The following is a 24,429-nucleotide window of genomic DNA, read 5'->3' on the forward strand; positions in this document are numbered from 1 at the left end:
GTCCTAATTCCCTTGAATGCTCCATGGAGAAATACCAAACCTAGTGTATTAGAAGTCATCCTGTTTGTAATTCCTTCAGGGGAAAAAATATTTTAAGATATTACCCATGTTTTGTTATTAGGAATTTGTATTCCTTTAGATTTCAGCCTTTCAGAATCTGCCTGTTCCCCATCTTCCAAAGTTATACAGGAAAATTTGGAAACATGTCTGCTCTAGCAGTTTGAAGAAGTCAGAAGCTGGGAATCGTCATGAACATAGGGAAAAACTGATTATAGAATGCAGCTGAGGGCTAAAGTCTATAAGTACATTTGGAAGTATTCGTTTCAGACACAAGAGTCCTAGTTATGAGTGCAATACAACTAAAAGTAATTTGTAAACAGAAGAAAATATGTATGTGTGAATTCATTCATTCAACTCAGCATAATACTTAAAGTGCAAGTGATAGTGTGTCCTTGCTAGAGAAGTCTGTGGAAATCACTTGATTAAAATAACCTAAAGTGTACTTTCACCATGTACAGAGTAATAGCTTGTCTAAAAAAAATCCTCTAATATAGACCCTACTAGAATTTCACTGTGTTGCAATATACATGCTCCAATCATGTTTTACAACTACCTTTTACTCTCAGCCTGTGTGTCAATAGGATCCTTGTTTGTAGGGGTGAGATTGCCACCAAATAAGAAATCCTAACACAAGAATGCACATTCAGTTAATCTAGTAAACTCATTTTGGCTCTGTAATCTGCCATTATAAGAACTAGCAAGGCTGTGGCCCAGGTAGGAAATACACATGACCAAATCCACATGATACAGAGCTTGGCACCAGCAGGCTTGGCCTGGCTTGGTCCTAGCAAACAAAAGTAGGAGACCAGTACTTAAGCCATAGATTTAAGACTAGCAATTAGCAGTGAATAGTAGGGCTATGCGAAACAGCACCATTCTGATTTGACTTCCATTTCGCCATTTTGAAGGGACAGTGTTTTGTTTCACTGTTTCAAAACACTGTTCAGTTTTGTTTCATTGAAACTGTTTTGCTGTTTTGATCCATTTCAACATTTTGCCCATAGGCTACAATGGGCAATCATGAAAATGCTTATAACTTTGTCATTTATTTCCTGATTTAAATGAAAACTGCTGAGGACATGAAGCCTGCCAAGTTTCAAAGAGGTAGGTACAGGTGTTTCTGGGAAACTGCACCTCAAACTGTTCAGAGCAAAACTTGTGTCACTTGTAAGTGTGAAGGGACAGGGAAAGCTCAGTTCAATCACTGCTCTTTATGCTGTTTTTCCATCCCTCCCCCAGGACACTGGGATTGTAAGGGACCTCAGGGAAGGATCATAGTCACTGGCCAGCTACACAGTCAATATCAGAGCAGTCCTTCCCATCTCTTCCCCATCCTTCTCCTTAGTTTCTGTTTAGTTGCAAGCAAGCCTGGCTTTGAAACTCCAAAGGATTAGAAACTTTTGAAACGTGTTGAGCGCCCTTATTCCAAAGCTGTTTGAAAACCTTTTGCTTAATTTGAATTTCACTGTTTCAAGCTCAAAACACATTGAAATAGCTTCAAAACAAAACACCTATCAAAATTTTGCACAGGCCTAGTGAGTATTGTTCAGGATGGCATCATTATACACAGACTGAACAGGTACATTTCTTAAGATGGGTAATTTTTGGAAGACACAAAGGCATGAATCATTGCAAAGTTCTGACCACATTTTAACTGCATTTCCCATAGTAATGGGCTGACATGAAAAGGATTTTAATGATCCCACTACTTTCCACAGAATGCATAAGGAGACAGTGGAATTATCATACTTTGTCTCTCTTTCAGCTTCTAACTATCTGTTATAACATATGTCTTTGAGTTTCTAATAAAAGTTTGTATTCAAGTTGTCCTCACCAGTTACTCTTGGTGGGCTATCGTAAAAACATTATTTCTGTGATTCCTAGAACAGAACCGATTAAAAACAGAAGTCTCAGGTTTTGTCTTCCTAGAAATTCCCCCTGATTGAGGTGCATGGTGAATTCAATATGGTTAATTTCAAAATCAAGTTAAAAATATCAGAAAGCAATTATGTGTGTTCATATGACATATAACATATACACAAAATGTATAGCAAAACTCTGATCTATTTGGAACTGAAAATATATACAAAAGTGATAGAAGCTTTTCTAGGGTATGAAGGCCCTAGAGATCATACCTGCAAGATGATGTCTAGGGGAACATTTAGCCTCATGAACCAGGTGAAGAAGAGAATAGTCAGCTTCACTGTGAGGCGCTCCGGATCTAGGTGGTAATGGAGAAGAGAGCTCATGCAAACAAATTCATTTCCTGTTCACTACACATATGGTTCTTTCATTTCTCTTTAATCTCTGTTAACCATATAAACTACAACAAACCCAAGGAGCAAATTAGTTTCTAGCAAACCCAAGGAGCAAATTAGTTTCTAGCATTTCACAAAGTGATACATCTAGATTCTGCCTCTAGATTCTAGATTATGCATGAATAAATATTTGAAATGAGAAATATGCCCTGGTTATCAGAGCCAGGAACTGGAAATTACAGCACCTTCTCTCAATTTCCCTTCAGTTATCACTGGGTTAAACTCAATAGAGTTAACAAATATTATCTATTGGTTTTGTACTTTATGCTAGCTCAACAAGGGAGTAATACCTTCAGACCACATAGCCCTTTAAAGCATTCCAAGCAACGATCTTTCATGGCTGACTGAACTACCGAGTTGAATATTCTAATATCAGAGTAGAAGAAGCACCTGTTAGTGTAACTCATTCAGCTTGCAGACATCCTAGAAAGCTGCGGGCATAGATCCACAGATGCACTCAAGTGGAATTTAGGCTCCAAAATTCAACAGTGTGATCCACAAAACTTGCACCTAGCTGCTTAGATGTCTGAGGCCTTTCAAATACACAAGTTTTTACAAGTAAAGTTCCCTATGTGCCTAGAGTCTCCCCTGCACCTCCCAAATATGTGCCCAGCCTTGCCTCCATTTGGGAGACAGCCAATTATCATTCCACTTATGTCATGCTAGGTGACATGCACTGTGAGGAGCCCAACCTGGTAGTCTTACTTGCAGCATGCCTAAAACACACTATTCAGCATGGCCATTTACATTCAAAAAATGCAGCCAGAGGAGGAGGAAGAAATGGAACTACTACCTTATTACATAATAGCTATGTGGTTACAGCAGTGACAGAAATGAGAGACCTAGAGACAGTCATTCTTGTTTAGCCTCAGGGGGTGGAACCCATGTCTCCTACAAACCAGGAAAATGCCACAACCCCTGGGTTATAAGTGAGGCTGATGTGTAGATACTAGGGCCGTGTGAAACAGCACCGTTACATTTCGACTTGCATTTCGATTGAACAGTGTTTCATTTCCCATTTCATTTGAAGTTTGAAACCACTGTTCCATTTCATTTCTGTTTCGACATTTTGCTCATAGGCTATAAAGGGGAAACACAAAACATTCCCCTATAACTTTGTCATTTCTGGCCTGATTTGGATGAAGCTTGCAGAAACTGTATCCCCCTCTGAGGGCATAAAGTCTGCCATGTTTCTAGGAGATAGGTGCAGGGGTTTCAGGGAAACTGCATCTCAAAGTCCTGAAAGCAAAAATCATATCATGTGTGTGTGTGTTAAGCCACAGTTGAGTCAAAACTGCAGGCATGCTAGCCCCTGCTTAGGCCACAAAGCCTGCCAAGTTCAAAGGAGCTAGGTGCAGGGGTTTGGGGGAAACTGCACCTCAAGATGCAGACAAGCAAAACTCGTGACATGGGTGACACTGTGTGTGTTAAGGCGCAGCAGGGCGAAAGCTGCAGGCCTGCTAGCCCCTGCTGAGGCCAGGAAGCCTGCCAGCTGTTGAGAAGATCGGTGCAGGGGCTTCTGGGTTCTGGGCCCTGCACCTCTGGCTGCTGACAGGCAAACTCATGACTTTGGTTATTGTGGGTCTGTGTCTGTTTTGTGGTATGCAGGGTGAATACTGTAGGCCTGCTAGGCCCTGCTGTGGCCACAAAGCCTGGCAGCTGTCAAGGAGATCGGTGCAGGGGGAGTCTGGGGTCTGGGGCCTGCACCTCTAGCTGCTCACAAGCAAAACTTGTGACATGGGTGGGTGACACTGTGTGTGTGTTAAGGTGCGCCCTCACTCAACTGACACCAAGGCAGAAAGCAGAGCCGTTCAAACGATGCTGACTTTTATGCAGTTTTTCCATCCCTCCCCCAGAGCCCTGGGATTGGAAGGGACCTCAGGAAAGGATGACAGTCACTGGCTAGAGCTACATGGTCAATAATGAGAGCAGTCCTTCCCCCTCCCTCTCCTTAGTTTCTGTTTCCCTGCAGGCAAGCCCAGCTTCAGCCTTGAAAGTCGAAACATTTAAACAATTTCTAAATGTTTCGACTTGCTTCGTTTCATTTTGAGTCTGTTTTGAAGCTCTCCATCTCATTTCAATTTTGCTGTTTCAAGCTCGAAACAAGTCGAAACAGCATTGAAACAAAACTGCCAGTGAAATTTTGCACAGACTTAGTGGATACCTATAAGAGTGTTATGTATAAATTGCTACATTGGCCTGGGGATGGCAGGAGGAAACTGGAGGGAACAGTAGGTGAGTAGGCTAAGATGGCTCTCTGAAGAAATAAGTTTATCGTTTTATACGTTTAACTCCTTGGTCTTTTGAGAACAACACAGCTGGTAGCTCTGTGGTATCAAGTGGGTATTGACTTATTTGTGAGTAAAAACTATGTGTTAGTGCTGGATTGTTATTCTCACTCTCCTGAAACTGCATTGCTCAAAAGCACAACAGCAAACCACGCCATAACTCACATCAAATCAGTTTTTGCCAGACATGGGATTCAACAAATTGTGAGAACAGACAATGGACATCTATTCTACTGTCTTTAGTTTAAAGAGTTTGTAAACACATATGGATTCTATCACAACACTTCAGGTCCTAAATACCCACAATCCAATGGCCTGGTGGAAAACAGAGTACAAATATTGAGGGAATTGTGGAAAAAAGTTACAGATTCACACATCAATGTTTACCTGCCATTCTTAAATTACAGGGCAGCACCCATGAAATGTGGATTGCTCCCAGCAGAAATGATGTTTAACAGGAAACTCAAAACCAGGCTGCCAAATCTTGTGGATGATGATCATTAGAATAAAAACCAAAACCTGAAAACATTTTAAAATGTCAACAAACTCAAACAAAAATGGTACTATGACATGGGTTCCAGGGAGTTACCACAACTGCACAACACAGATATGGTACTTATTTCAGATGGATGAACATGGAAACAAAAAGCACTTGTTTCTTATCAAGTTGCTACTAGATCTGATCAAGTAGTCACACTGGCAGGACAGGTACTAAGAAGGAACAAATGACACTTACAGCTTATAAAGGGGAGAAAAGGAGGAGCATCACGAGATTCACCAAAAGAAACAGCTAAAAACAATGCAACAAGGAATGACAGAGAAGACTGAAAATGACACAGAAGTAGAGACATCTGAACAAGGAAACCAAACAAGAACTTAACCAATAAGAATTGACAATGCAGAGAAACTGAGACACTAGAGCTAAGAAGCCAACACAAAGACTGATAGCGACCAGTTAAAATGTGGTTTAACAATGGGTTGAACTAAACTTCCAATGTTAGTATTATATGGAGATATGTTACATGTAAAGGGGGAAGATGTGTAGACCCTTTAAGAGTGTTATGTATAAGTTGTTATATTGGCCCAGGGATGGCAGGAGGGAACCAGAGGGAGCAGCAGATGAATAGGCTAAGAAGGCTGTCTGAATAAACAAGCTTTATCTTTTTATAAGTTGAACTCCTTGGTCTTTTGAGAACAACACGGCTGGTAACAGGAGCACTGTCCACCCCTTCTGTTGAAGCTGGGCCATGTGCAAGATTCAAGAGCTCAGAGAGAGGAAGAGGGAAGCAGATTCTGCAACCTAGTTATGAGGCCATTCCCCTGGGAAGTGGAAATATCTGGTTCTAGTTCCTGGTTTGTATTTTATCCAGGGACTGTTTAATGCATAAGCAGTCTTAGGATGAAGAAGAACCTAAAGGACCATTCTCCCTGGGGACTCTCCATATAAGTAGACTAATCATGCTCCCTCTCTTTTCTGGGCCCAATAAATCTTACATTCACTGCTGCATAGTAGCACAACTTCAACAGAAAGGTTGGAGACAATCCTCTCTAATTCTAGCCTAAACTGTAATCTTGTGGTTTGGCCCCTTTCCTGGGAAGTGAGAGATGTGAGTTTAAATGTATTTATGCTGACCTCAGGGCTCGCTTGTTCTGAGTAAGTGCTTTTCCCACTTCCTAAGCATATACACGTGGGCACCAATACCACAAATCCCGCTTCATCTTCCCCCTCCATGGAAGTAGTTTAAGGGAAAGGAATGGCCCAGCATTCCTAGCCAAAAGAGACACATATCCTAGAGGATGTTTCAGGGCATCATCCCATTCTTACATAAGTGCCTGACTAAGGACTACAGGTAAGGACTTGAGTCCAGGAAACAATGGAATCTCAGGCATGCCCCTCTTTCCAATGGTTTACCTACATATGCCCCGTCAGCATGCTGGTAGACATAAATCCCATTCTGAGATACCTAATTCTTCCCATGAACTGTATATGGAGTTGAAACATCTCAAGGCAGGGTATTCCCAGAGTAAATCATTCCAGCTAAGTGTCTGGCTAATCTACTCTTGCAAATTTCCAGAGATAAAGATCCCACAGTTCTAGGTAGCTTGACCATCCTCATAATTAGAAATTCCTCCTGGCCCTTGCTGTTTAATAGTTCAGGTTTGTTTATACTGCAAGTTAGTAAAATAAACAATTGATAAAAATCTGGCCCACAGATTGTAGGGGACTGAGGTCTATGTGCTACATTTGCAAGGTAATTTAAAATTTGAGACAGAGAGAGAGATCCCTGGAATACTGCATGAGCATTATAAATCCTTAAACACTATCTTTTTTCCCCAGAACATCTGATTAAAATCAAGAAGTCTATAATAGCAGCCATTATTTCAACATGGAAATTAAGGTTATTGTTAATTCTTTTCAACATGTATCAGCTCCCTTCTAATTAATATATATTCATTACCACAACTGAAATTAAAAAATGGCTATGAAAGGCCTTTTCATTTCAGCTGTATATATCATGAATTGAATTAATTTACAAAAGTGGTAAATGTGTTATATGAATCTTTTAGTACCTACTGCATTTCATACTTCATTTCATATGGTGTGTACTGGGGCTATTCACTCAGGTATTACACTAATACAGTAATTCCAGAATAGGCAGGAATCCACTGTGTGATAATAAGGCACCCATTTAAAAGATATATTAGAGCTAAGTACTTGTTCATCATAAAATTCACACTAGTTGTGTGGTGGCCAAATGGACTGAATTCACAAGGTTTTGAAGGGAATTTTACATCAGGTTTAGGTACTGATGAGCAAACAAGATAGTAGAGAAAAAGGTCTTTTGTGTAGCTGCCAAACAGAAATTCCACAGGAATGCAAATCACCAACTGGCTGCAATTTTAGGGTTTTTTCTACACATATTTTTCAAATTAAATTAGTATATATCACTTCTTTTGATCCCTCCCCAACATGGTGTATAAGAGCTTGAACCACCATGTTGCCTTTGTTTTCAAAAATGTTTTCTTTAGTTTTGGAACATTTCATTTTTAAGTTTTTGGTGGGGGGGGTTTTGTGGAGGGGAGCATTATCTCACTCTGACTTTCTTCTCTTCTTCCTCTCTTCCTCCCCCACAACTTTTTTTTGTTTGCAGGCAGCAGTAAGTAAATGACAGAGGTGTTTAATTTTATTTCTTGTATGTAAAAAAATCCACCACCAAGAAAAATCCTCTTCCCTGCTTTTTTGGATGAAGAACAAAATAGGAGAAGGAAAAAAAAGAGCCCATGGGAATATCCCACTACTTTAAAATAAAATAAAAATGAAAGACAATAAAAATTAAGGTCTTTCCCCACCTTTTTTTGTTACAGAAACACTCTAAACAGCCCTCCAAAATAAAGTGTTCATTCGCCTGTCCTTATAGAGTTGACTAAGCTAAGAAAAAGGAAGACAAATCAGCAACACTTGCAAGTATTGAAAACAGGGCTGGAAGGTGCCCCAAAAGGTCACCTAGGCCATCTTTCTGGCCCTAGGCAGGATCAGTTATACCTAAACCATTCCTGACAGATGTTTATCTAACATAGTCTTTAAAATCTCCAGTACTGGAGATTCCACACACTCCCTAGGTAGCTTGCTGCAATGTTTAACTAGTCATACAGCTGGAAAAAGTATACCTAACCTAAATATCCCGGGTTGCAATTTAAGACTATTATTAAGAAGTTTTATCCCAGTGGACGTAGAGAATAGTTTACAGTATTAACTTCTGCTTTTCAGTAACATTTTACACGTTGGAAGACTGTTAACATGACTGCTTTCAGCCTTCTGTTCTCTAGAATAAGACAACCAATTATTTTAATCTTTCCTCAAAGGACGCTGTTTCTAGGTCTCTGGTTTTCTCTGACTCTGACTTCTGCAAATGCACATAGCAAGCTCTACACCTCAAGAAACTGGAGGACAGGAAAAAGCCCCAAGCGAGGGATGACCGTCACTGCTGGCCCACTGAGGAACACTTGCAAAACCAGCAGGCCAAGGCACTTAAGGGAGCCTACCCCTGCCCCAGCCCTGGAACGAACTGTAGGCAAGGCAGAGGCCCCCATGGGGACGCTTGCGTGCCTATACAAAAATGCCAGGAGCCTGGGGAATAAACAGGAGGAACCTGTCCTCCTACTAAACACAAATAACTATGATGTCATAGGGATAATGGAGAACTGGTGGGACTCCACCCATGACTGGACCATGGGTATAGATGGCTATACCCTGTACAGGAGGGATTGAGTGGACAAAAGGGGCAGGGGTGTAGCTGTCTATGTCAAGGAAAGCTACATGTCCCTGCAAGCTGACATTGGCACCCGTGATGGACTGGAGACCCTCTGGGTTAACATGCATGTGGAACATGGCACAGGGGATACTATGGTGGGAGTCTACTACAGATCCCGTACCCAGGATCAAGACCTTGACCGGGAGTTTGCCAGAGAATTGGCTGAGGCCGTGTGCTACCAGTGTACGGTTGTCATGGGAGACTTTAACTACCCTGATATCTCGGGGGGGGGGCGGTGCTCAGCCAAATCTGAGCAGTCGCAAAGCTTTCTCTCATGTGTAGATGACGTCTACCTGATGCAGGAGGTCTATGAGCCAACAAGAGGTAAAGTGCTGCTCGACCTGGTACTGACAACCAGGGATGACCTAATCAGTGACCTAATGATTGAAGGGAAGCTGGGTGACAGTGACCATGAGCTGATCACCTTCACCATCTGCCGTAAAGCTGGCAAGTCATTCAGCAATACAGAAGTCCTCAACTTCAGGAAAGGTGACTTTGACAAGCTAAGAAGGCTGGCCAAGTTTGCCGATGACACAAAACTTTGGGGTAAAGCATCCACACCTGAGGACAGGATCCTGAGGAGGATAGGAGGGTGATCCAGGCAGATCTTGACAGGCTCATGAAATGGGCAAATGAGAACCTGATGATGTTTAACACCAAAAAATGCAAGGTTCTCCACCTTGGGAGGAAAAATCTGCAGCATCCTTATAGGCTTGGCAATGCTATGCTGGCTAGCACTACATGAAAGGGACTTGGGGGTCATGACTGACCACGAGATGAACATGAGCTTTCAGTGTGATGCCACAGCCAGTAAAGCAAGCAAAACACTGGCTTGCATCCATAGATGCTTCTCAAGCAAATCCCAGGACATCATTCTCCTGTTGTACCCGGCCTTGGTGAGGCTGCAGCTGGAGTACTGCGTCCAGTTTTGGGCTCCACAATTCAAAAAGGATGTAGACAAGCTTGAGAGACTGCAGAGGAGAGCCACGTGCATGATTAGAGGTCAGGAAAACAGACCTTATGATAAGAGGCTGAAAGCCATGGGACTCTTAAGCCTGGAAGAGCGCAGGCTCAGGGGCGATCTGGTGGCCACCTCTAAGTTTATCAGGGGTGCTCATCAGAATCTGGGGGAACGTCTGTTCACCAGAGCGCCCCAGGGGATAACAAGATCGAACAGTCATAAACTGCTCCATGACTGATTCAGGCTGAATATAAGGAAGAACTTCTTTACTGTCCGAGCCCCCAAGGTTTGGAATAGACTGTGGCCAGAGGTGGCTCAAGCACCCACTTCGAATGCCTTCAAGAAATGCTTGGATATTTATCTTGCTGGGATCCTATGATCCCTGCTGACTTCCTGCCCTGGGTAGGACTCGATGATCCTCTGGAATCCCTTCCAGCCCAAATATCTAGGAAATCTATGAAATCCAAAAGGAAAAGACCCTGGGAGGTGAGATTCAAAAGAAAGTCCAAAGGAGCAAAGGTTTATGAGCAATTCTGAAAGGCCCTCCCCGCTTAAGAGTACCCATTTAAGTCAGACCTCTCACACAGGAATGCTCAAAAAGTCTCTGTAACAGGGCACTGGGTGCCTGCTACTTGTGGAGCCACAAGTAAGGAGCCCAGCTGCTGGTTACCAAGGCAGCCACAGTACTAATAAAGAAGCACAGCTGCGGGTTGCCAGGGAAACCGGTGAGTCAGCTGACCAGAAGGGGCAGGGCCTGTCTCCCATTTAAACCCAGGCTAAGGCCAGGCAGAGGGTTCCCTGCCAGTAGCCATAGAGGAAGGAATTCTGCTGAAGTGAGGAAAGGGAAGAGGCCAAGATGCATCGGCAGTCGTTATCAGTGAGGGAGGGAGAAACCCTGGGACAGGCTTGAATATGGTTATAGCCGAATGGCTTAGTTTGTGTTGACGGTTTACTGTTTACAACTGAAGGACTAGGTGAGGCTATTAAGGGTTGGAGGCCTCATAGGGGCTCCACGGTAGTGTGGGGACCCCAGTGCTGGAGAGGGTGCAGCATCTGGGGTGCACTGACCCTGGCGCCAGAGAAGGGGAGTGGAGAATCAGAGGCCAGGTAAGGCAGAGGCCAGCTGAGGCCTGCAGGGGGTTTGAGACCCCAAGGAGGAGAGCTGGGGCCAGGCACGGCTACAGCCACCTGAGCCCCAAGGCAACGAGAAGCCCCAGAGCAAAGAGGGTGACGAGGGGCCCTGAGGCAAAGGGGGCGATGAGAGAAGCCCCAGAGTAAGGGGACAATGATTGAAGACAAACCTGTGGGGCGCAAGGTTGCGAGACAAGCCCGAGCGCCTGTGGGGCGCAGTTGTGAGACAAGGGCCAGGGAGAACCCAAGTGCCAGAGAGGGTGCAGAGAGCTAGACAGACTGAACATTGTCAAGGATAGCTGCGAGGCTTGGGGTGTGGTACAGAGGTGGTTGGAGCCACACATAGCCCATAAGGCTGGGGTGCACTGAGTCGCACAATACAGGGGCCAGGATACATCAGAGCACTGTGTCCAAGGGGACAAAAGACAGCCTCCCTTATAAATATGTAACATCAAAGATGTGGCGGGTGAAATTTGAGGGTGCTTGAAGGAAACATGGCATGGTAGGGGGTGCTAGGGGGGATCACGGCCACCCCTAGGGCCCTGCGTCATGACAGTCTCTCTCATTCACTGGGCTTTTGGACATTTTCTAATTAAAAAAATCCAGTATCTCAAGAAAAATAGTCTAGTCGAAATTTCCACTGGCTGAGTGGGACAATTTGTAATCTATCACAAGAGTAGTATGAAATCTGATTGCTGCCTCTTTTCAGGCTAATAGTTCTTCACTAGGCATTTTGCATCTACAGAGTTGCAAATTATCAACATTGCTAATTAGTCAGTTCTCCCTATTTACCTCCTTCAGGTCTGCCTTTTCTGACACCATTCAGATGTGCATCATCAGGTCTTCCAGACACTTGGTTAGATTTTTTTTAGAAAAGGAGAAAATGGATAAATTATCTAACTTTCATTTCACTGGAAGGAAACCTTGGTGTAAGCAATGTAAAACAAAGTAAAGAAATACCTCATTAATGAAACATTTTATTCAGTTTGGGCCAATTATCTTGGTTATAGTTCACCAGCTTGTAGTGATAAAAGTCATTAATGAGCTTTGTCACTGATAGCATTACTTTCTAATCTTAATTCTTTTAGGATTATTAGCTTTAAAGCTACTTCCATGAAGATAAGTTAATTTATACTAAAATGAAATTGAAAACTAATGTGTAGGTACTTCTGCATCTAAGCAATAGAGTCAAGTAGCATTGCAAACGTTCACTTGAATAAATCTGCTAATTCACTCTATTGTGGTTTGCAAACTTGCCTGACAACCAGCTCCCGAAACAGGTCTCATACTCCCAGTCCATCTAAGATCACACCTCTCTAGAGGTGGGCAAAAGACAAGATTCAAGGACACCATGAAGACCTATCTGAAGAAATCTGATATTAACATCAATATGTTAGAGGCTGAAGCACTGAATCACCCCAGTGGTGCCAGGATGTATGACAAGGTACCGATCACCTTGAGCAAATACACCTTGCTGTGGAGATGGGTAGATGAGGGAGACGAAGGACAAGGGACAAACTTCTAACATTTGCTAACTACATTTTTTTAATTACAACAATATTGGCAGAGATGATAGTCCTTTGGTATGGAGAACAGTCTTCCACTAAACAGGGGAGTCATTATTGAGTCTGGAGATGCCTGAAGAGGTCAATCCAAGATCTGCACATTCAACTGCAGACATGGCAGATAATTTTGGGAGGAAAGAGTAGATTCTGGTAATGTGGGATCATAACTTTTTCCCTTGTCTTTCATTTTTTCAGATAGATCCTCAGGGTGTCCTGAATCTGAATCTCTTTTTTTGACCACCTCTAGAGTGATGACCATTGGTGAGTGGGGAGTTTAAGACCTGTTTCAGAAGCTGGTTGTTCGGCATCTTTAATACATGTTCTGTCCAACAGAGCTGGTGCCATATAAACATAGCTTCAATGCTGGTGGTGTTTACATAAGCCAGGACACTGGCATTTGTTCTTCTGCCTTTCCAACTGATATGAAGGACTTTCTGAAGATGTCACTCATGGTAATGTTCCAAAGCTTTCAGGCATTTACAAGATGTTGTCCAGGTTTCACACAAATACAGGGGAGGAATGACAGCAGCTTGGTAGTCAAGAAGTTTAGTTTGGGTCCTGATATCATAATCATTGAAGACATAATTTCAAGCATGTCCAAAGATGGCACTGGAAGATTTTATCTGACATTGATTATCATAATCTCTATTTACTTTTTTAGGAAAGATGGCTACCTATGTAAGGGAAGTGCTCCCCAAAGATTGTCCTAAATAATTGTAATATGTGGAAGAGCAAATGGTTGGCTTGGGATGGGCTATTAAATTTACCTTGGTTTTTGTGAAGTTGACAGTGAGTCCAAGAATTGTATAAGCTTCCTAGAAGAAAATCAAGAGTGATCTGGAGCTCTTCAGTTGAGACATCAATGAAATGAAGAGCTGTGATACAGATGGCAAAGAGTGTTGATGTAATCACATATATCTTTTAAATCACACAACTCTAGTTCTAATAACAAAAGGTACAAGGTCCAAGCCACTGCTTAGGACAGTTGCTGTCATGTCATCATGAAGGAGTCTGATGATAACAAATTTTAATGGGTATCCAGTTCTCATTAGGATCTTCCCCAAGGCCTCTCTGTTGATTGAATCAAAGGTCTTAGTTAGGTCAACAAAGGCCACGTAAAGGTCTTGGTGTTGCTTGCAGCACTTCTGCAGCTGTCTAGGAACAAAAATCATATCTATTGTACTGCTGAGTGGTCTGAAACCACACTGGGACTCGGGTAGAATATCCTCAGTAAGGTGCATATATCAAGGAGAAAGTGGGTGAGCATCTTCCCAGCTATGGGCAAGAGTGCAATACCACAAAAATTGTTGCAATCCGTTCCATCTCCTTTCTTGTATATGGTGACAATTTTGGCATCTCACAGGCAATATTGTTACAACTATATTTATGGAAGGAATCAAAACTGTTTTAAAACAGAAAACAGGTTGTGGGGATTTTTTTTGCAAAAAGGAGCTGTTTTCTCTGGGTTTTTTATTTGTTTTTCAAAACTAAAAGCCCCCAAACCCAAATATTTTGTAGTCTGATTGCCTCACAGTTGTGTTACTATGAGCCATACTCATGTGGCTCATAGTAACACATGTGGCTCCTGTGTTGCTATGAGCCACATCTTCCATGATGCATTACACCTAGGGACCCCATGATATATCGCCACCTTCTCTAAGTGCATTGAGGGAGTAATCCAACCGGAAATAGATAGGGAGGAACCCTCCACCCCCAAACAGGCATCTGGACTTTTGATTTATGACAGTTATGACCAGGACTGTCAAGGGTATTTCAAACCACATCGCCCCTCTGAGAATGCTCTGTCCATGAGGAAGTAGGCTATTCTAGGTGAAAGTATCCTTCACTCCTCCTCTTGAAGGTGTACTTTGCGCTGCACAGTGGTTCAGCTCCAACTGATGTGGTACAGAGTGCTTCCAAGTTCTGCCCAGCCTACAGCCTGGTGGTTAAAGCATTCTCTGGAGAAATTAGAGCTGTGGGTTTGAATCCACTCAATGGAGAGCCTAGAAACCAAGCCTCCCACTCCATGGGCTAATGGACTAACTGCTGTGTATTACATAAAGGGCAGGCACCAGAATGTTGCAGCCCTGATTCAGGCAACTAGGCTTCAGAAAAGGAGGGCATTCAGACACTTCCCTGTGCTTAGTGCTTCTTACTGGCTAGTTCTTGATTGGTCCACCTTGACTGTGCAGTACAACTGTGCTTTCTAGATCACCCTTCTGAGTATACCGTAGGAGTGTAGACCTGGATACTGCTCTGGGGACCAGGTTCCTAACTTGTAGACATCTAAGTTCCTTACTGGGTCTGTCACAAAGCATATAGTTTTACACCATTATTGCAGAGCTAATAAATTAGCTATTACCATCAAAAAACGAGTCATCAGCATGAGAAGAAGAATATAGCATATATGAACTAAACAAAATTATCTACAGTACCAAGTTAAAGACCAAAAAAATTAACCAGCGAAATAGTGCAACAAAGGACCTTACTATATGGAAAGATTACAACCTGACAAGAAAAGCAATGATAAGACTTTCAGCACCCAGTGTCATGTAAAACAAGTGGATGAAAAATGTGCTTTTTCAGAAAAGATTTTCTAACAAACATGGCTTTGCCTGTGTGCGTTGTAATATAATTCCAGTGATCATGTTGCCTTTAATCTGAAGGATTCCAAGGGCATCACCAGTTATATCTAGAAGCTGAATCCAGCCACCACTAGGATGAACTGACTATCATCAGTCTAAACAAACCACATAACAGTAGATAGAAGGATCGGCACTTCTGGTTACAGGAATCATGACAAATCTATATTTAATAACCAAGCAGAACAGTGTTTGCTTGCCAAGGAAAAACTTTTTTAAACAAACATCTTGAGCCTTTTGCTTATTCCAACAAATGTTCTTTCCAAAAATATTTATCTAAATATTAAGCATCACCTACTCATAAATAATGAGCCAGAAGAGACGAGATATAGGTGCATTTGCTGTGCATGGGTGAACATTGCTGGCAGGGAAAACTAGATTGTTTTGAATGTTTAACTACAGGAAGGAACTACAAGACCCAATTCATTACTGTATTACCCAGTTTTCTACTAAAATAACTCCATACTGTCAATGGTGACATATAGCTAAAGTAATATCATGGTATATCAAGGCCATAATCTACAAGGATGGAGATTATGTCACTGTCTGGTGTCACATTTTTTTTATTACTGTATATAGTGTTTCAGAGCCTTTGTTTCCATAACCATGTATCAGCATTGACTGTGGCAGGATGTACAAGTAATTTGTGTAACAGGGCACAGAGTCTTTCACCCATATGTCACCAATCCTATTATAGCTGATATTATCAGTGACCAAACATCATTGCTGTTCAGTGGTTAATGGGAATAGAATTGGAACAATGCTGAGCACTTCAAAAAAATCCTGCTTCGTGTCTATGTAGACTGGGGCAACAGCACACTGGTAAAATTAAATAAGGAAGTTTGCACCTTTACTGGTCTTGTTCTACTAGTTGTGTGAGTAAACAAAGAACTTCAGTGTTCAGGACTGTCATCCCAGCACAGCTTTAACTAAATATATATTTTAATGAGTGAGGGCAGGGAGATAGAACAGAAAAGGGAAAATTCCATTTTTAAACCTCTGAGCTGTATGCTTCTGGGGTGCTTCTGGATACCGGAGGGCTGCCAGAAATCTCGGTGTACCTTACCAGTATGTAATTAACAGCCCTTTAAAATAGTCACTTATGTGCAGAAGAACTCAACTGCATAAATAGAAATTGTTGTTATTCTTTATTGCACTCCATAATTATAGGTAAGGATTTGTTTTTTATATTTATGAGATTAAAATACTGCATCAAGCTGTTCAGATTTTTATCTTCAAGCCACATACTGTAAGATTTGATCGCAATCTTTGTATAAAGTCTGCAGGAAATCTGGAAAATTATTTCTTTTCACTATTTTTTGTCCTAAGTAAATACAAACTACAAAGTGCCTGGGATCATAAAAAATGTGTTTTGGATGAGAAAATTGCTAGTAATTAAATCTCTACTGTTAATTTTTCTCTCTTTTATTATTATTGGTAGATTTTTTCCCCCACTCTAAAAGTTAAGTCCTGATCCCTTGAAAATAGCTTTCACCCCTAGATTACATGGTTCAAGTTTAGACTATGTTGGAACTCAGCATAAGTCTTTGCTATCTAAAAACTGTTCAGCACAGTGGCCCAAGCAGAATGAAAAGCTTCAGCATGAGTAGGTGAAACGGGGGCCCTAAATTGAAGCACTGGGTTTTAAAAAACAGTGCTTCAATTTAGGGCTGATTAGAGTTACACACACACCCCGCTGACTTACCTGCCCCTCCAGCAGAGAGGGGAGAGGGAGGTGCCGGCAGGCAAAGTGGTCCTGTGCTGCATGGGGTGGTGGTGCTTCCCTCCGTGGCAGCGGCGCCCCCCCCACCCCCAGGCAGCACCCACACGCAGGCACCTGGCTCAGGTGGTCCTGGGGGCACTACAGCCACAGAGGGAAGCATCGGGCCCCCATGCAGCTCAGGTAGTCAGGCAGGAAGGCTCGGGGGGGGGAGGATCAGGCTCATCCCTTTTCTTGAGCAGAGCTGCTTTCCCATGCTGCTGTCAGGCTGCCTGCAGAGGTTCCTGCAGAGACATGGAGCTGCATGGAGCCCGATTCTTTGCTCCATGGCGTAGGGGCAGCAAACTACAACTCCTCAAAGGAGTTTTAGTTTGCTGTGCCCCAAGTCATGTAAGACGCATTACACTGCCAAATTTCCTACAGTGGCTAGAATTAATACACTGCTGACACGTGAAAACACTGACACCACTGAAGTGGTGAAAAAGCATTTAGCTCACTTTAAAATGTCATGCGCACACACTTCTCATTTTGCCCTTGTTTCTGCCTACTACCTAGTGGACAGATGTCCACATTACTTAAACCAGGGTTTGTCAACTGGGGGTATACATACCCCTAGGGGTACTTGGGAAGGCCCTAGGGGGTACATGTGGGCAGGCAGGGATGGAGTGCTGCCATCCACTACCTCACACCGCTGCCTCCCAGGAACAGGGCTGGGGGGGAGGTCAACAATGCCCTTCTGTGGGCCACACAAGCACCACCAGGCCATCCAGATGCAGGGTGGAGGTCGCACACAGAGGCCACCGCTGCCACCCACCACCCTACACTGCTGCCATTCTGTGTCTGGCCATGAGGCGCCCCCCCCCCTCTTCTTCCCACTCCATGTCCAGCTTCCAGGGGTACACTTGCTTTAAAAGGTTGAAAACCAGTGATTTAAACAATTCTTCTCATTATTACTAACTGAGTCTGTTGTAGACACTGTCAGCAGGAAGGCCTCAGATTAAGACTTCAGTGGAAGGCACTCAGTAACTAGCAGTTAACACTTCTTATTCTGACGGTACTAAACAGGCAGTAGATACTGAACAACATTACCTTTGCAATTAGGAAATTTATCCCACTATATAAGGCACATTGATGGAACAGTATAGGGAAACTGGTACCAGTTCTATAGCAAAATGGAGGAAATAGTCTCCAGAGACATCAAGCCATCACATTTCATTAAAATTATCCTTAAAAGAAATATCTCCCAGATGAAAACACAATTAGAAAGGTAAAATTAATCATTTTCATTTAATATGAAGGATTCAACATGCTCTTTAATCAACCTTTTTCTTCTGTTTGACTATAAAAGAGAACAAAAATTCTGAAGGAGTCTTTTTTTCCCCTTAGGGATCCAGTTGAAGATTAAGCAATAATCAATATCAGGCAGTAAATAATCCAATCTCTTAACTGAATGCAATGGGAATTGAAGGTTCTTAGCACTTCAAACAAATGTGTTCCAAGAACATACAATCTCCTCTTTAAACAGCAGTCAAAATATTTCAGTCAAAGGAAGGTCAAACACAACACCAAATGTACATGGTAAACCTCAGAAAGCCTATAAAAGACCTAGATAGATAAACTGATCAATCCCTTTCTATCAGGACAAGGAGCCCCAAAGTGTCTTTTGAAGTCACCTCTTTGCATCACAAAAATCAATGCAGTTCCTAACTTCAGATCTGTTGAATACAAAAGCCTTAAAAATGCAAAAACCTCTGTCTAAGGAGCTATATACAGTGGCTCAACCTTTACTGAGAAGATCCTGGAAGGTTCTGAAAAAACTTTCTCCAGTTAGAAGGTGGTTTAGGTTGGTCCTACTCACTTGATATAGTGCAGAGCTGGTCTTTATTTGCAGAAAGGCTATTGTTGGTGTTATAAAAAGAAACGACAATTTAATCAAAACTTGAATATTCTCAGATATGTTGTATTGAAGGTTGGTTGCAGCCAAAGCTGGGGATTTTGACTGGGGTGTGCCAATGCTCCTGTTAGAAATAAAAAACTCAGAAAGTCCTAGTTAGTGTTCAGGGTCAGACTCATTGCCACACATGGGATCAGGATTGGTACAGATTGCTTTTTTTTTGCTTTCCCCTCTAGTGGGTGGCAGAGGGGGGAGTATGACCCTCCTCTTCCTTGGATCTCTGCAGTGTGTTTTAACAGCACTTGAAGCAAAAGGACACTGACCACCTGATTTATCTGCAGTAGGTTAGGGTGCTTCTGGTGTCTTTGGGAAATACACTTTGTAGTTCTGTGATAGGGTTGATTGTGTAGTTTTAGGAATAAGTTAGACAAGGACCTGTATGGGATGATTTGGATAAGGATAATGCTGAAGGGGGTTTGATTAGATGACTGCCAAAGGTCCCTTCCTACTTTTCTATGATTCTACAAATACTATCTGATAAGAAATACAATATTGAGACTCAGGAAATCTGGAATCCAGCCCCAGATCTATACCAAACTTTCCATGTGAACTTGGGGCTTCTCTATGCCTCTAGATATGGAAAAAACTGAAATAAGGAGTTACATCTGCCCATTCTTACCCTACAATAAATGTGAACTAATCTGGAGTGATTAAACCTGAATGAAACAGGGCTAAATTGCTACCAGTTAGCTTTCACTTATCACAGGATAAGAGGAGCAGTTCAAGCTCTGTTCCTTTTTAGGGCAAAGACAGGTGGTAGGAACTTTTGCTCCTTTGATTAAAGATGATAGAGCTCCCAGAGCTCTATCAATTGCTTGTAGCTTTTAATTTCTAAAATCTAGCTGATGTGGTTCTCAGAGGTCTCCATTCTGTTTTATTTATAGTCTTACCAAAGCAAACTCTATTTTTACTAGGCCTGCACAAAGCAGCTAGTATTCACTTCGGATTTGTTCGATTCAGGGGACAGCGATTCGATTCGGTGATTCAAATTACTGTCCCGAATCAATTCAGCCAAATATGATTTGGAGATTCGGCTGTTGCTGAATCTCCAAATCAGCCATGCCCACCCCTCCAGCCTGGCAGTGGCTGTCCTGCCTGACCCAGCTCCCCACACCTGTTTAAAAAAAAAAAGCCCTGACTGAGTAGGTGCTACAGGCGGGAGGGCTATTCCCACTGGCCCATGGTATGTGAGGGGCTCTGCATGATCTCCCACGACCCCACCCCAGTCCCTCTATAGCTGCCGCACCTACTGCAGCTCCAGCCCTTTAAGAAAAAAAAAAAACCAAGAAAACCCTGGGACTCACCATTCCTGCCAGCAGGGGGCAATCCCTGCTGTGCTCCGCTGCCCTGCACAATATGGGGGGCTCTGCATGAGCCCCCTGAAGCCCTGAGGCCACTGCAGAAGCTGCTGAGCTTTTCTCATTTTTGTTTTTGTTTTTAAAGGGCTGGAGCTGGCCTGGGCAGGGCAGCCATGGTGGGGGCTGGGGGAGTGAGGGGGGGTCAGGGGGCTCATGCAGAGCCCCCCAGGCAGTGGGGGACAGTGGGGATCACCCCCCACCCAGCAGCACCCGGTAAGCACTGGGGCTTTTCTTTAAAGGACCGGGAGCTGGGGTGGGCGGGGCATCCATGGGGGGCCTGGGGGGGTGGGCAGAGGATGGGTGCTGGCAGGGTTCCTCCATGGTGCCCTTCCCACTCCCTTAAGACCCCCCCCCCCACCTTTAGTATTTACCAGCTGGGAGTCGTTTGCAGCTCTTTGCTGCAGCCACCGGGGATTGCTTGAATCATCAAAGCTCTCTGAATCTTTTCAAAGCTCTCCGAATCTTCAGAACTGATTCAAACCTTTTAGTCGGTCCCCTGATTCAATTCGGATTCAGAGGTTCGGCCACTGAATCAGGCCGAAACTCCTCTGTATCAAATCACCACCCAAAGCTTCACACAGCCCTAATTTTTACCCCTAATTTCCTGAGTTCTGCAGGGCAGATCATGTTATCCTGGATAGGAAATAGGACTGAAATGGACCTCTCAGGCCATCAAGCCCAGATCTAAAAAATAAACAAAACTGTCTGAGGTACTGAATGCCCAACTGCACTAACATGCAGATTATACCTCAAGGCACAGAGCCAAAGACAAGGAGATAACAATGGCTAAAGATGGCTTTTATATTACTTTACATCCTGTGAAACTGTGTTGATTAGTTGTACAAGTTTGCTTTTTTTTCTTCTTTTAGTAATCAAAATGAGGAATAAAAATAAATAAATGTGTCTCTCTGTCACAAGAGAAGCTTAAAATGCACAGTCTATCTGTATGCACATTCCAGACTAAAAATGAAATCTGGCTAAAGAAATAAAAATCTCTTATGGCTATAAGTGAAATATGTCTTATCTGTATTCTAAATTAAAAGCTGGCAATGGCTTTGGATTTGATAAACTGTATAAAAATGGCATTGAATATTTAGAAGAATTCTCACTTTTCACTTGGGAATGAAGTGTGCATGATATCATGCCTTCAGCTCTGGGTGGTGTTAAATTGAAAATCACTAATTATAAAACTTTTCACTGGGCTTAGAATAAAGCAAAAATATCCAGCTCAGATGTCTTATTTCTGTTCTCAGACAACTGGGTAATTTTAGGTCACGTAACTTCTGCAAACCACCACTTTTCCATTACGTGACTGGAAGGTACCAGGTGTTTTGAAGAGGTTTTCTAGACTCTGAAATGTGTCCAGAGAGATTGTGGAAAGAAGATACATAAATATAATGATTTTATTTGTAGCCTTCACTAGCATCTCTAAGATACTCCAAACAAGCATGGAAGAGCACACTCCAATAGGGGGTGATAAAGCAGAAATTGTCAAGGCTAGAGTCTGACTATGCACTATACCTAGCCTATTCCCATTACAAAGCAATTTAAGGTATGCTGAAATTCTCCGTGTTATTATTTATGATTTTTATAGCACCATAGCTATGAAGGGTACTTCACTGAGCATTTGATAAGGCAACCCTTTCCTCTGAGGAATTTAGTCTAAGGCCCTGATCCTGCAAGCTGCTCTGGGCACTCTCCCCCTTGCTTCCTGATATGTACCACTTATTCCCAGCTCCCACCCCAGTCATTCTCAGCTCCCACCCCAGCTCTCTCGGACTTCTGCTCCTGCCTAGGGGGCAAAAATTCTTAGTTATACCTCTAAGGTATGGACATCAGCACAAGGGATATGGGTAGAGCAGGGAAAGGGGGACACAAGTGGGCAAAGGTAGCTTAAGATAAAGACACCATTTTGCTTTTTACATAATCATCTGTCTTATTTATCATAATTATAATAATACTAACCCAGAACTTTAATACTAATCCAGCATTACATTTCTTTCTTTTGTACCTATGAAATGAGACATAGTTAAAGTCATGCCTGACCAAGCTGATTACCTTCTATGGTGAGAAGACTTATTCTGTTGATGTGGAGGGACCAATGGATGTGGTGTGCCTTGATTTTAGTAAGGCTTTTGATATGGTGTCCCACAACATTCTCACAAGCAAGCTAAGGGAAGTACGGGTTGGTTGAATGAACTGTAAGGTGGATAGAAACTCGCTGAATCATCAGGCTCAGAGGGTAGTAATCAATGGCCTGGTGTCTAGTTGGCACTGTTATCAAGTGGAGTGCCCCAGGGGTTGGTCCTGGGGCCAGTTTTGTTCAATATCTTCATCAACAACCTGGAAGATGGCATAGAATGCATCCTCAGCAAGTTTGCAGATGTCACCAAGCTGCAGGGAGTAGTAGATACGCTGAAGAGTAGGACGTATTTACTACTGCCTTCAATTTGAGTCTCCCTTCAGAGAAACCTAGACAAATTGGAGGATTGGACCAAAAGGAATCTCATGAAGTTCAGTAAGGACAAGTGCAAAGTCCTGCACGTAGGACAGAACAAGCCCATGGACCAGTACAGGCTGGGGGCTGACTGGCTGGGCAGCAGCTCTGCAGAAAAAGACCTGGGGGTTATAATGGACAAGCAGATGAATATGAGCAGCAGTGTGCCCTTATTGCCAAGAAGGGTAATGGCATACTGGGATGCATTGGTAGGAGTGTTGCCAGCAAATCAAGGGAAGTGATTTTTCCCCTCTATTCAGCACTGGTGAGGCCACATCTGGAGTAGTGTGTCCAGTTTTGGGCCCCCCACTACAGAAAAGATGTGGACATATTGGAGGCAGTCCAGCAGAGGGCAATGAAAATGCTGATGGGGGTTGGGCACATGACTTCAGAGGAGAAGCTGAGAGAACTTGGCTTATTTAGTCTAGAGAAGAGAAGACTGGGTGCGTGTACACAAGATGCTACATTGCCATAGTAACATGCTATGGTGACATGGCATCAGTGGGCACAAACCATGATGCTGCAGCTATGTCACCATAGCAATGCACTCCCTCAGTATAGCATGTCGCTATGGCAACATAGCGGCTAAAAATAACTGTGTGCCTCCCACACAGCACAGTAACGGCTGTTACTGCACCATTATTTAGTACTTCCTTTAATCATGAAGAGCCTTAAATGTTCCCTGCCAGGTATAGGGCATGCATCCAGGTGCTTCCTGGGCACTCCAGTGGCAAGACGGGCATGCACTGTCCCTCTGAGTGTGCTGGTCCTGCACAGACACACCGGGTCCCTTCAGGCTGCAGGGAGAACATCTGGCTCTGCTGCCACTGCTCCCCACCACTCCCGGCTCTGCTTCTGGGCTTCCTTTAAGCTCAGAGCCTTCTGGCATCAAACCAACCAGCAGGACTCCTTCTGGCTACATGGTGCCAACCGGCTCACCCACAGACCAGCTATGTGGTTGCCAGTGCTGCAGTAAGTAGGTCCTGAGCCTGTCAGAAAGGGCCACAGGCATCAGGCCTTGCTTCAGGCATCTCTGTTAGACTGTTGTAATATTATTGCCTAACCTCAGACTTACAGTTAATTTGCTCTTTTCACATTATCCCAAAATAATTGTGTAGCATATACATGCCCATGTGTATCCTAGCCTCTAGATCTTTCTCTGTGAACAAGACTCACTTATAAATGATTTTCAGCCACAGAATTATATGGCTATGCTGGAAATACTTATGTGCAAATTTGTCTCACTGAAATCAGCAGTATTAGCTATTTTCTCAAGTCTTTGCCTTGCAGCATCAAGCAGGTCCATTATTTTATGCATGCCTGTGTTTTTTCTACCGCCTCTTTTAAAAACTGTGCCCATTTTTTAGTGCCCTTAGTGTAAATGCCACAGAAAGAAAACATGCCCATATTTCTGTAATCAGCTGCTGGGAAAAAGCTACTGAGAAAAAAAAAATCCAAGTTAGTTTTAAAAAAAAGCTCCCAAAAGTGTGGTATTCAAGGTTTGCGTGGCTAAATGTCAGTGAAACTTTTTCAGTGTGAGGCTCTTACATCTGGTCTCCTCAAAAAATGAGCATTGTCTTGATGCAGTTCTCTGCTAGGTTTCATGAGCTGTCAGACTCTCC

General features: G+C 43.0%; 1 long non-coding RNA gene across 1 annotated transcript in view; it reads right to left on the reverse strand.

Annotated features, from left to right (window-relative positions):
• LOC149864556 (uncharacterized) overlaps window positions 1–24,429 on the reverse strand; it is a 148,000-nt gene that overhangs the window by 38,318 nt on the left and 85,253 nt on the right. Inside the window, exon 2 of the long non-coding RNA XR_016442765.1 lies at window positions 2,196–2,281. This is a non-coding gene — a long non-coding RNA (uncharacterized LOC149864556). The remainder of the gene's footprint in view (window positions 1–2,195; window positions 2,282–24,429) is intronic.

This window comes from Crocodylus siamensis, chromosome 5 (assembly GCF_052110815.1).
Source record: "Crocodylus siamensis isolate JL-2025a chromosome 5, ASM5211081v1, whole genome shotgun sequence".
Taxonomy (NCBI): domain Eukaryota; kingdom Metazoa; phylum Chordata; order Crocodylia; family Crocodylidae; genus Crocodylus; species Crocodylus siamensis.